The sequence below is a fragment of the Lepisma saccharinum genome, chromosome 2 (assembly GCF_977018435.1).
Source record: "Lepisma saccharinum chromosome 2, izLepSacc3.1, whole genome shotgun sequence".
Lineage (NCBI taxonomy): Eukaryota > Metazoa > Arthropoda > Insecta > Zygentoma > Lepismatidae > Lepisma > Lepisma saccharinum.
This window is the reverse complement of record NC_139230.1, coordinates 22,113,153-22,126,756: the sequence shown is the minus strand read 5'-3', so window position 1 is coordinate 22,126,756 and position 13,604 is coordinate 22,113,153. Positions and strand designations below refer to the sequence as shown.

The 13,604-nt window shown below is 37.5% G+C and overlaps 1 protein-coding gene across 4 annotated transcripts in view; it reads left to right on the top strand.

Moving 5' to 3' along the window:
• Positions 1 to 13,604, top strand: part of LOC145983948 (cell adhesion molecule Dscam2-like) — a 796,725-nt gene that overhangs the window by 141,355 nt on the left and 641,766 nt on the right. The gene's annotated exons all lie outside the window — the stretch shown is intronic.

Genomic DNA, 13,604 nt, shown 5'->3' with positions numbered 1-13,604 from the left:
GACTTCATGAAAGTGTCTTATGTGTAACTATGCAAATAGAAATTATGTTCGTGAGAAAAAAATGTGTAAATTCTGGATCAATTGTGATGAGAGTGTCAATTATTCTCATCATCATAGAAGTTTGTGTTCTTAATACATTAACTGTCGTGTAATTGTTCAGATTTATGCTATTTTACTCAAATGCTTGTGTTCTTGTATCGGATATATTGTGTTCTTTGAAGCCTATTTTCCTGAATTTCCGGCCCCTTAAAGCATTATACTACGGAACAACAGTATAACAAATTATTTTCGTTAGGTTGGGTACGGCACCCGCAGTTACTTTAAGTTTTAGACTTTCCAGTGCTTTTGGTGAGTGTTCCAAATACATGTTGCTAAGTATTGAATATAGCGTTGAACTCATTGCCATATCCTCTTCCGGTAGAAGCCGGTTTCTATTTGGAAGTGTGTCATGTTGATGCAGAGGGACAGTAGCATCATAATGGCTTCAACTGGGAGTATTATTCGGTTCTGTAGTGTGTTACCTTTTTGAAGTCTATCTTCGACCACTGCTAGAGCTTCATCTGTGTGGACATTTGTGAAGAGGCTTTCTACATCAAAGCTGATGCAGTTTTATATTTCCATTCGAAGTGTTCAAAGTTTTTGATGTTTTTGTTTTGTTTGAGAGAGGGGTATGCAATTTGTGTTTTACTATGTAACATACAGATACACAAGGGGCCGTTTATTTAAACTCATCGCTTAGAGTGAATAAAATGTATTAAAAATATTTTAGATACTTTTATTAGGGCTCTCTGATGGCGTAGTGGTAATGTCGTCGCCTTGTAATTAATGGGTCCCTCGTTCGGTACCCACTTTAAACTACAGGTCCAGTCCAAATTAGTCTATCTGTGCATAAGAGTGAAAAATTGAAATTAAATTGTACCCTTATTAGAAAAAGTTCAGAAATTATATAACATGAAGTGAAAATTGCAAGGACAACTCTAAATTCCATATTATTATTCCCTTATTCTTACAATGGGTACAGTTGTAGACATGCTTCCGTTGCCTTCGTGATAATGTAAATTTTGCAAAAAATATATTTTAAGTTCATGTCTTATACATGCCATTTATGCTTGAAAATATTTGGCTGTAAACATTGATTCGAGACTGCAAGAGTTACTGAGAAAAAAGGGAAGTACCTTAGAAACAAATGGAGATGTAAAAAACATTTTAATATGCCTTAAACCAAGCTGTAAACTTCGAAATCGCAAGTTTACGAGTCCTAAAATCGCAACACGAGCATTCTGCTCTATACTTCCATTTGTTGGTCTTTCGTCTACGACTTACCGCCACAGATAAAAGTTTGAATATTTTAATAGCATTTTCCAAACCCTTACAACTCACAAGATCACTGATTACTAACGAATCAGCAGCGCTTGTTGCTCGGCAAAAATCTTTGTCGTAGCATGCATTAAATATGCAGAATCCCTTTCAATGCGATCATGTTGTGGTGAAAGTAATTTCTCTAGAATTTCATATGACAAGTGGAAACTAATAATTTCTAGCAAATGATTTTTACATTTCGAAAATAAAAATAAAATTTCATTTGGTTTTGCCAGTAACAAAACACCTAAGTGAACCAACAACATTATTATTGTGTGGTTTAACAATAATGATTGATTAGTTGGCAGAAAGACAATGCGTTTAACAAAGTTCAGGATACTTGTCTGAATGATAGTGACAGTGTTTATATACTTTCATGCAATGTTAATTGAATACAACCATTGCCTATACTCTGTCCCGGTTATCTCTGGAGCAAGGCTGCGCATAGCGGCAGAGAAAGGGGGGAAGTGAGTGGGCAGAGGGAAGCAGTACACGCTGCTGCGAAGGCTGGTGACTGCAGTATCTTTCCTCCCCTCCCCGCAATCCTGTTACCTCTCACGTGTTCATTGGTGGAGTCATGTCGCGTCACTACTTGCACAGAGGCTTGTTTTCATTCGTCTGAGTGCGAAATCAAATACCAACACCAGCACTAACTGGCAAACTGGCAAACATACACTACATAAAGTGTACAAGAAGAATAATATAATCCACTGCTTAAGCTGAAGGGCCAATAGAATCTGTTCGATTCCGGCAAAACTTACACAAGACCATAAAATCAACATTAGATACAATAAACTCAATGGGTACCCGCTGCATGTAACTAAGAATCCATGCACAGCCAAACAGCGAGATATAAAGACAGACTCAAAAGGCAAAGTGTGCATACAATACCTTCGAGTTGCTGTTTTAAGTCCACTTTATGCACAGTAAGGCTAATCGGGACTGGACCTACAGTTTAAAGTGGGATCCGAACCACTTGTGCCTCCACCGGGTATCGAACCCGGGACCCCTCGATTACAAGGCAATGACGCTACCACTGCGCCATGGGGGAGGCCCACAATACCTTCGAGGGTTAGCAGAATAGATTAACAGAGTTGGTTCAAATTTCCAACTTAGGACAACATTCAGGAACAAGGAACCAATAAGAAGCATGCTATCAAAGACTAACCCAGAAAACTCCATACAAAATAGTAAATCCTGGTTAGTGGAGTAGTTGAATAGCGTGCCGAATTTGTAGTGCATAACAGGTCGGGCGTAAGCTTGATCTTCCCACTGGAAAATAAAATGTTCAATTGAAGAAGAGAGAAGAGGCACTAGACAATGAGCAATGTACACATGGAAGGGAAAACGAGGCTGCAGCTACCAGCCGTTTGCAGCAACGTGCACTGATTTGTTCTGCCCACTGGCTATTTCCCTTTCTCTACCGTTATGCACGACCTTGTTCCACAGATTACCAAGACAGAGTGTAGACGATAGGGTGCAATCGACTCGCTCAAGCGATTCCTAGAACTGTCGCACCGTGCCAAATGACCTTGAGACATCTATTGTGTTCAATCGCATGTGTTTTCAAACTCAACGGCCGTTTCGCTCGGCGAGTAAGACGCAACTATATAGGAAAACACATGCGATTGAACACAACAGGACATGTGTCAAGGTTATTCGCCACGGTGCGCGGCCTGCGTCGGGCGACAGTTCTAGGAAAATGGTGCTTTTACGTAACGCACACGTAAGCTCAACGTAAAACACCTAATTCGGCATGGAACAGGGAGGTCATATACCTCCCTGGTAAATCAGCTCAGGGAGCAATTACGTGGATCTCTTTTCCGCTCATATTAGCTAGTGCTACATCACGTGTGTCATTGGAACTTAGTAGTGCCTGACGGGCCGAAAACCATCTCATTTAGCCTCCTTGGAGAGCCATCAAACGTAGACATCCTCCCACATTGCCATGTCCTTCACTAAAAGCCTACACGGAACGAGTTTCGGTGGTTGCGATATCTTGGTTACAGTTCTCTTCTGGTTTGATAGATGCTGGTAGTAAGTGTACTGGTATAATCGAATAGATTGATTACTTTCAGGCTGGTATATTTAGAAAACCAAATGCATAAAATCTATTTGATGCAGCAAAAATGCATCAATTGATGCAATGAAGTGTGTGCTTTGGCCTTTGCCAAGAATCAGGTTTACAGTTTGATGATTTTTTATACGTCATTCGTAAAAGTAACGCCAAAGTGCATCATATGATGCAAATGAGTATTTCTGGGTCGATCTGTGCCTTAAATGTATTAGTTGGATGCGTTTCTTGATGCACCTTTCTTTCTTGATGATACATTTAACCCTCCTACGTCCCTCATTCCATGCATACACCTAGGGTCCTCAGGTCCCAATGGACCCGTACTGATTCCTTTATATTCGAATGGAATTTTAAGCAATTTTTTAACACTCTATGTTGTGAAATAAGATTAAAATATTCACAATGAATACTGCAATATTTTTATTTTGCATATTTAGGTTGCATAGCTTTCAAATTTACAGAACATACATGCACTGTATGTATTTTCATACTACAATATATTCATTTTGCACATTTTGTGTACATAGCATGTTAAAGTTACTAGACATTCATATGTGTATTTTCATTGTTTTATACAACCCCAAACAGACATTATGTACTATGACTACGTACTTCAGACAAATGGGTTTTACAAGCAAATTTGTTATACTTTCAAAAATTTACATTGATTTTACAAAATTCAAAGTTTTACGCACACAATATACTGCAATATATATTTAGTTCGGCATATTTTGTTACATAGCATGCAAAATTTTCTAATCATTCAGATATGTATTTTCATTGTTTGGTACAACCCCAAACAGAAATTATGTACAGTTACTACATACTTGAGACAAATCAATATTCCAAGCAAATATATTATATTTTCAACATTTTACATTACTTTTTTCTGTCAGTTTCATGCACACAATATTCTGCAATATAGGTCTATTTATTTTGAATTTTTTGTTTCATAGCATGCAAAATTCACTAAACATTTATATGTGTATTTTCATTGTTTGGTACAACACCAAACATACGTTATGCACACTTACTACAGACCTGAGACAAATTTGTTACACTTGCAACATCTTAATCTACTTTTATTATCAGTTATTTTGCACAAATGGCATCTTCCTTGTTTTCTTGAGCCAGCTTCAGTTGATGTGTGTACTGCACTTGATCCTGGCTGTTCCTTTTGAACATGCTCTACAATTTCTCGGGAAGCATTTGTTCTTGGAAGTTGTTCCCTTCGCTCAATTGTCTGTCTTATTAAATCATCTCCCAGATTTTGAATGTAGATTCTTCTTTTTTGGAAAGAATTTTCTTTCCATTGTGGGTTAATTTTTGTAAAAAGAAGTAAGCATTGACCGCTGAGATGTCAATTATATTGAAAAAAACAACAATTGGTCAGCGCTTGGTCATCCTTTTGTAGTGTAATTTGACACCATTTTATCCAAAGTGTCAACAGATCCTTTTGTTGAGTTGTAGTCCAGTATGATTTCAGGTTTTTAGTTTCTGAATCACTCACCGTTGCATCGTTATGAAGCGTACTTTGTAGTATCACACATTTATTTTTCTTTGGAATGTACGAAACCAGTGTCGTGTCCTTGGTGAAAGCAAAAGTAGATGTGAAGTTTGTAATTCCTCTGGTTTGAAGCAGTTGGGGTGGAATTGTAGGTTTATTTTTCCAAATCGTACCTATCATAGTAATCTTCTTCCTCAGTAACTCTTGTCCAAGTTGATGTGAGGTGAAGAAGTTGTCACAAGTTACATTATGTCCTTTCAGTTCATTTGAGACCAAATCAAGCACAACTCTCTCCCTGGTTTCTTTCTGGCATACCCCCCACTGATTTTCCAGTGTATGGTTGGATATTCCAGACATAACTTGTTTCATTATCACAAAGGACCTAAAATTTGATGCCATACTTTGCAGGCTTGCTAGGCAATGTACTGCTTGAAGGGACAGTTTTCTCTAAAGACAACAAGCTGTTCATCAACAGTAACAAATAACCCTGGATTATACATTTTAGGCAGTAACTCGACCCATTTTTCCCACAGATCTCTTATTGCAGCAAATTGTCTATTTCCCGCCTTGTAACTATGGTCCCTAATAACCCTTGATATCATTTTGAATCTTTTTAGAGACATGGTAGCTCTGAAAAATGGACGTCCTGTTTTTTTCATTCCACAATCATTCAATTGATTCATTGTGGGACTTGAAAACACCAGCCAGCAACAGTAACCCAATATATCCTAACAAATCTGTTTCATCTAAACGTTTCCAGTCATCCCCATAAACATTCCTTCCCTCTATGTTTGTGTTAGTGAGTATGATCTACTGAATAGATGGAGGAAAGAAAAAAAGGAAAGCAGAAAGTTTATCCACAATTCGTACGGTAGCATATCTTGTTGGAAAAACACAGGAATATAATGGAAAGACAACTGCCATCTGAAGAGATTGCTGCGACTTGCCTGCGAACATGAATATGAATGTTAGATGAACATGAATAACATTGTTGTAAATATTATAATTAATAATAAACTTATTTTTATAGTACACAAATTGCAGACTAGCAAATTTCTACAATATAGATTGCACTGGTTCTGAAAATGTGGCTGTATTTCAAACGAGTCCAAATGGACTCAAGGACCTTAGGTGTAAAAAACATTGTGGTGGCTGAAGTTGAATCCAGATTTACATAATACATAGAAAATTTGTTCAATTCTGCATTTAAATAAAAAGTCACTAAAAGAAAAATCTGGCGAGCAAAGCATTATTGGTTTATTAACAATTATGAATCAAGATGGGTCCAAATGAACCCGAGAAACGTAGGAAGGTTAAAAATTTGGTCTGACCTACAGACTTATGCAATTTTTTTTCAGCTGATGCATTTACTTTTCTTTGTATAGGAGCCTACAGCAGAACAACAAGGTGGTTTGCAATAATTTGAAATTGGTGCTCACCACGCCACTATCTATTCTCAACATTCAGTGACAGGTTATGTGCATTGATCACTTGGTACGCAGTACAAAGGACGGAAAAGGCTTTGCAAATTACATTGTGCTCTGAAGAATTACTAATGTGGGAAAGAGATAGTATTTTCTGCACTCTGTCCCAGTTATCTCTGGAGCAGGCGAACGAAAACAAGTCTCTGCGGATGTAGTGACACGAGACAGCTCCACCAATGACCACGTGAGAGGGAATAGGATTGCGTGGAGGAGTGAAAGCGACTGCGGTTACCAGTCTTCCAGCAGCATGCACTGCTTCGCTCTGCCCACTCGATTCCCCCCATTTCTCTGCCCCTGTGCGCGGACTCGCACCAGAGATAGCTGGGATAGGGTGTATATTAATGCATTATTAAAGTTAGAGTAGATTGCGGTATACGTCAATATCAAGAAATATGAGTACATTTCAGGAACAACAAAGACACAGACAGTTTTAAAAATAAACGGTGAAATCAGAATGTACATATCACTGTCTGGCGAATCTGTTTTCACACGTTGAGCAGAGACGTGAAGAACAAGAATGGAGGATAATATTGACAAGAGCTTTCACTCACTTTTGTTTTCCTCCATATACGAGTGCGCACTTCTTAGGAAGGATAGAGTTTCGTTTTGAATTTCATTATGCAAGGAATGGGAAGTCGTACCGATCCCATGTTTTATTTTAATTTCAGCCCATTCTTCCAGGGTGCGAGCGTACGAACCATGCCGGAATAATGCATGTGCTAGTGGCTTTCAGTATCTTCCACAGGGCTCGAGTCCAACGATAAACTTTTTACAGTGATATAAAATTTTAGAGCCTGACCAGGAGATAAGCTATGATAATGCAATAACGCTGGCAAGCCCTACCAGTCCTTCTGGTTTAACCATATTACATTTATGGCAGTAGTTTTCTTCATGATCCCGTCTGCTGCTATTATTCTTCAGAAAGACCGGGGGGTGAACGGCGGTATCATAAGCAAAATTCAGTTCCGTACCAGACGACTGACAATGAAGTCGAAAGGATCAGAATTTTCTTACCCTATTTTGCCTCTTGCTTTACTGCAGGGCTGTTGGTGATGAACACGTGATATCGTTCTTGCAACTTTTTTTATATGGATAGCAGTTAACTCCGGCGTTGAGAACAACTTTACAAAATTGCAGGAGCTCATCATTAATGCAGAACCTTTCGTTTCTGTAGAAAGAGGAGTTACTGCCTTGCTCTCAAGTTAATTGCATTGTGAAGACACTTCTACACCCTTGGATCTGATCCCGAAGTGATCCTCGTTTAAAGCTGAGTTTCCACATCACGTTCCTTCTCCTAAAAATAATTACGTCGCTCTATTGTGGAATATTTGAAGCCCAGTAAAGTATATTGTCAAACGAAATTGCATTATGAATCGTACAAATGTAATTTTCTTAAATATATCAACATATATTCGCCTCGCCGTTGGCGTAGTGGTAACGATGTCACCTTGTAACCAAAGAGTCTTGGGTTCGAAACGCGGTGAATGTACATAGTGGTTCAGATCCAACTTTTAACTGTGGGTCCAGTCGCGATTAGCCTATCAGTGCATAAAGCAAACTTGAAATTCAAACTAGTCACACTCCAATCAATATATATATTTTCATGCTTAACATTCTTGTTTTTTGAAATCTCATCTCATCTCATCTCTCTCTCTCTCTTTCTCTCTCTCTCTCTCTCTCTCTCTCTCTCTCTCTCTCTCTCTCTCTCTCTCACACACTAACACCCTCACCCATGTGTGTGCGTATGCGAGATATACACTGCTGGACAAAAGAAACCGGACACTTGCATTTCTTGTGACAACGCATCATTTAGAATTAATTCTGATTCGAAGGCTAACTAAATGTTGCAGAAATTATTAGAAATTAAAAAAAACTGAATATATATATTCAACAGGAAACAAATATGATGTTCAGTTGTTGAATACTTAACTGAGAGCGTAATTCATAAGTAATTGCAATTCAGATGTCAAATATTAAAGTGTCCGGTTTTTTTGTCCAGCAGTATATATTATAACTTTATTTTACATTCATATTACAAAATATAAACTTGTAAAACGCCTCTAAGAGGTAACTGAAGAATAGCCAGCAACTAGAATAAACTCTGCTGTTCATTTTGATTGATTGATTGATTGATGGATTGCTAGGGTTTACCTTGCTTCTCTTTTCTTTTATCTTGATGCTCACAGAAACTGCAAAACTATTTTTTAGGCAACAGTGTTGCAAAGTAACAGGCTAATTTGTTGTCCACGCCGTAATATATTTGTTTTGGTTTGTCGGATATTCCAACAATATTTGTATGACACATCGTTTTGGATATTCAATATTCATCGCACACTTTGGCGAGATTTGACTATACTTTATTAATTTTAATATTACTTGTTCTAACATTTCGTATTAAATTTAAAAAAAATATATTTTAAAGTTTTTTTGTATTTTAAAAATAATTTTGGGTTTTAGCTCTAAAATTATAAAACAAAATAAGCTTACTTTTACCTACTCTGGCTTATCTATTATATTTGTCTTCCTCAGTTACTATACTTCAATTACTACTTGTAAGTGAGAAACACTCTACTTTAAATTTAAACACCAAAAATCCCTGTTATTCTTAACGAAATGTTTATCGCCTTTAATCTAATCCGAAAATAAAATTAACCTGAATTAACATAAATACAAAATTATCATTGCTAATTAGCATTTCGTTGTAATGAAAATTAATTTCATAAAATCAAACTGTAAATCGACAGCAACAAAAATTATTAAACAAACATGACATAAGTTATAACGTTGTTTATTTTAAATCAGAATATTTATACTACTTATTAACGAATATACACACTAAACAGACAATTGTACACGATCAGTATGGTATTATCGAACAATAAATGTATTTTCAGAATAATTTATAAATACGTTATTAGTGAGAATCCTTTAATTGGTACTAAAAAATAAATCTTAACGAAATAAATACAGACTAGTTAAAATTAATTTTTCTCTTGGAAAACACAAAATAAGCAAGTTTCCTTGAACCCTGAGATCACTGGAAAGTAAATAACAGAACCACTGTTCACTATGCGTAAGCGAAAAAACAATTTCTTTCAATTCGACATTGTTTTCCAGGGGTTACTGCCAGCAGACATGCGGCCCTCATAAATAAGTCATACACATTAAAACTTAACACTCACATATACAACGAGAGCGAGAGAGATAGATGGAGGGGGGGAGGGAGGGGTGCGAGCTTTTTCGCTTTTTGAGAACATAACGTTATTAGTATGGTGCTTTTTTCTTATTGCTGTAGGATTCCCATGGTAACTAATATAACATACCAGACTCCCGTTGCGGAGCAAGGAAGCACGTTCATAAACGCTTGCATCTCCATTAAAATTTGGAGTCGACATACAACACACATTCGGCTCAAGTAATATATTTCCAATTGCTGAATACACTTGATAAATGGTTCCTCGCTGTCTCGCATAAAACCCGCCAACTGTGAAGTTCCCATGGAAAATTTATGTGGACCTCTTTGTTCAAATCGTCGATTGGGGAATTAGGTAGAGTGTTGGGAAATAAATAGAAATTGGTATCATTTTTGGCCTTTATTGGAGGAAAGAAAAAATATCTACTTTTACACACACATGCAATACGTAGTACCAAAACCTATTGCTGGTCTACGAACGCGTATATTTTCAAACATAAGAGATAATTTTCTTTGGCTAAGAAATTGAATATTGATTTATTCCACAATTATTTTTCATGGAGGGACCTTCGAACTGCATAGGCTACATTTGGTCAGATGTAAATGTGTAATACTAAATATTGCAATATTGATGCCAAATATTGGCTTCTAAACCTACGGCCAGCATAATCTTTTGTAGGATTGTTTGATTTGAGTTTTTTTGTTTTTAGGTCCACTTTATGCACGGATAGGCTAATCCGGAGTGGACCGACAGTTTAAAGTGGGAGCCGAACCACTTTGTGCCTCCACAGGGTATCGAACACGGGTCTCCTTGATCACAAGGCGAGGACGTTACACTAAACCATCAAGGAGGCTACCTTTGTATGGTTGCATGTTCTCCTGTGTTATGCTCATAGGAATATATGTGCTGAGTGTCTCAATACAGCCTCGGTTTTTACCCTGGGTAAGGAGATTTTAGAGATACGCATGGTGATTTGTTTATACATTATAAGGGGCTTGGCCTCGTATTTTACGCCTTGACGGGTGTAAATAGCCTAAGTGCTGACGCATATAAAATTTTAATTTCAACCAATCAATAACATTCTGCCATGAACATCGGCAAGGCCGGATTAACCTATGGGCAAGTGGGGCAATTGCCCCGGGGCCCCCACCAAAAGGAAGCTGTGAAGGGCATCCACCAAAAAATATTTTAACCAGCTGGCTATGCTTGTGAAAAATTACATAAGAAGTTGTATTTTAAAAATTAAAAAAAAAAAAAAAACTTCCCAAGAGTTTGTGAGACTCGGTGGGCATGTAGAGCAGATGCCACAAAAGCCATAATCCAAGGTTACGAAAAATTTTAGGAATCTCTTGTCGAAATAGGCAATGACAAAGAAGAGAAGGGTATTGTAAGAAGTGAAGCGAATGGGCTCTCATGGCAGAAGTCGTCCCTGGAAATCGCATTGTTAGCCGTCTTCTGGAATGACATTATAGAGAGACTTGATGCTACGAGCAAACCACTCCAGGATCCAAGGTTAGTTCTTCAGTCTCCCATTGATATTTAGAGATATTTAAAGAAGTTCGTAGAATCAAAAAGGAACTCGTTTTCTGAATATGAGGAAATAGCCAGAAGAAGAAGTAGCACAGAAGAGTACAATCAGGAACACACGTCAGCGGGTGAGAAACGTCCGACTGAATCATCTTGACTATCAAAATGAACCTCAAATCCACCTCTCGCCTAGTGAACATTTCAGGGTGGAAAGTTTTCTACCAGTGATTGATCAAAACACCTCAACACTCGCAGACAGGATTTTTCCCTATGAAACTGTCGCAAAGAGGTTCAGTATTCTAAATGAACTTGCAGTGGCAACTTCATCACAAATTACATCTGCAGCTCGCGAGCTTGTGAGCATCTACGAGGAGGATCTAGACCCTCGCTAGAGAATGAGCTGATACAGTTTGCACACCTAGTAAGCAGTAGCAATGTCAAACATCAGGAAAACATCCCAATGGAACTGTCTATGTATAATATTGTATGTAAGCACCCGTTCCTCAGTACATTTCCCAATGTCGAAATTCTCTTTAGAATGTATTTGGTCTTAATGGTAACAAACTGCAGTGGATAAATATCATTCTCAAAAATGAAATTAGTGAAAAACAGGCTTCGCGCTGCCATGGGACAGGATGGCTTATCCAATCTTTGTTTATTATAGCATTGAACATAAACTTTTTTGTGAATTGGACTTGGATGATATAATAGATGAATTTTCGGCGAGAAAGGCAAGAAGAGTGTGTCTACTACAAGTGTTAAGCCTTTGGAAATTTTCTTGAAGAAAGTGTAGTTACTACAATTTCCACAATGAACCTGTCGGTAATTGTCCAGTAGATGAACCGTGCATATGTGGTGACATATTTGCTCTTAATTGTAAATAATATTATTTATAATAAATTCTGTACGTAAGTACAGTCTACTCCTCAGTTCTCTGTTTCCGTCTGAACTCCCTTAGTATTTACTATATATTTGTAGTTACGGTGTTCACTCTTCATAATATGCTATAGACATTTAGACGCAGAATTTTACTGCTGCTATAGCGCTACAATTTTCGTCCTGTAACTTTATTTTACTGCGCTATTCTCCCTGCAAACCTATCTGCGATATGTTCAATTGTGAATGACTACTGATTCTAAAATCAGGTCTACAATTTCAACTGCTGAAAATTTAACATATTGAGCTAATAAAGCTCCTTGTAAAAAAGAAAGGGGGGGCCACAAAACATTTTGCCCAGGGGCCTCCACAAACCTTGATACGGCCCTGAAGGTCGGTAACATTTAAACAAAATTCATGGCTAGTTAGTACTAACAACAACAACTAATAATAATAATAACAACAACAACAATACTAATAGCCGCCCCCCTTGGCGGAGTGGTTAGCACATCGCGCTGCGACGCCAGGGGTCCCGGGTTCGAGCCCTGGCTTGGGCATGGACGTTTGTGATATATATTCATCAATTTCATCATATCATCACTCATCCCCATCTTCGCAAATTAGCCAAAAGTGGCACAAGAAACGAAGTAAAATAAATCAAATCAAAATAAATAAAAATCACAACAATACTACTACTACTACTACTAATAATAATAATAATAATAATTACTATTATTATTATTAAATGTTATTGCATGTATATAATAATAACATACTATTCAATAGTCAATACCAGTTACAATACCTTTTGATTCCCTGCACAATCTACATAATTCATTCGTTTTTTATGAATTCTAAGGTCAATATCAACAAGTGTAATATATCAAATTAAAGGTAAATGTTTACGCTACAATGTTTGTTTGGAACATTTTCTTCTCATATGCCTAGATTATTAATAAATTAATGATAAACATAAAGTTAATAGTAAAATAATACAAATATGTTTTACTAATCCGTGATTAACTACTTAACGGTTGCTCCTATCGAAAAACCTAAGACAACATTAAATACAGAACGCATATTAAGCTTAAGTAGTTTTTCTCAAATGTCAACATCCGCCATCTTGGATTGGCCGCCATTTCTATTAGCTACCACCTTGAAATGGCAATCATGGTGTTTTGGTATCCTTACACCCATATAACTGTGGCATAAAGGAAAATTAGTACCCCCAAATTATACGGAATTCTTTATTTTGACCACTTGGCGAATAGGTTCGCCTGCTCCAGAGATAACTAGGACAGGGTATATGTGATGTTTCTGGGATGAGCTCCAGTGCAAGACCTAATCGTGTGCATCAAATTAGCAAACAGATGGAGGCAAACGCAGAAGCAGCCAACGGTTGTGGATTAGAATATGCTCCAGAGATTTTATCCTTCCTGATCCCCGACACATGATAAATCGATGATGCTCAATTCTTGTTGTCGCTTCAGTCCGAGTACGCTAGCCTCAAGTCAGTAAGACTTTGAAGGGCGAGACAGGCAGCCACGCCTTGAAGATCTCAATTTGCTCTCTGAACAAGTTGC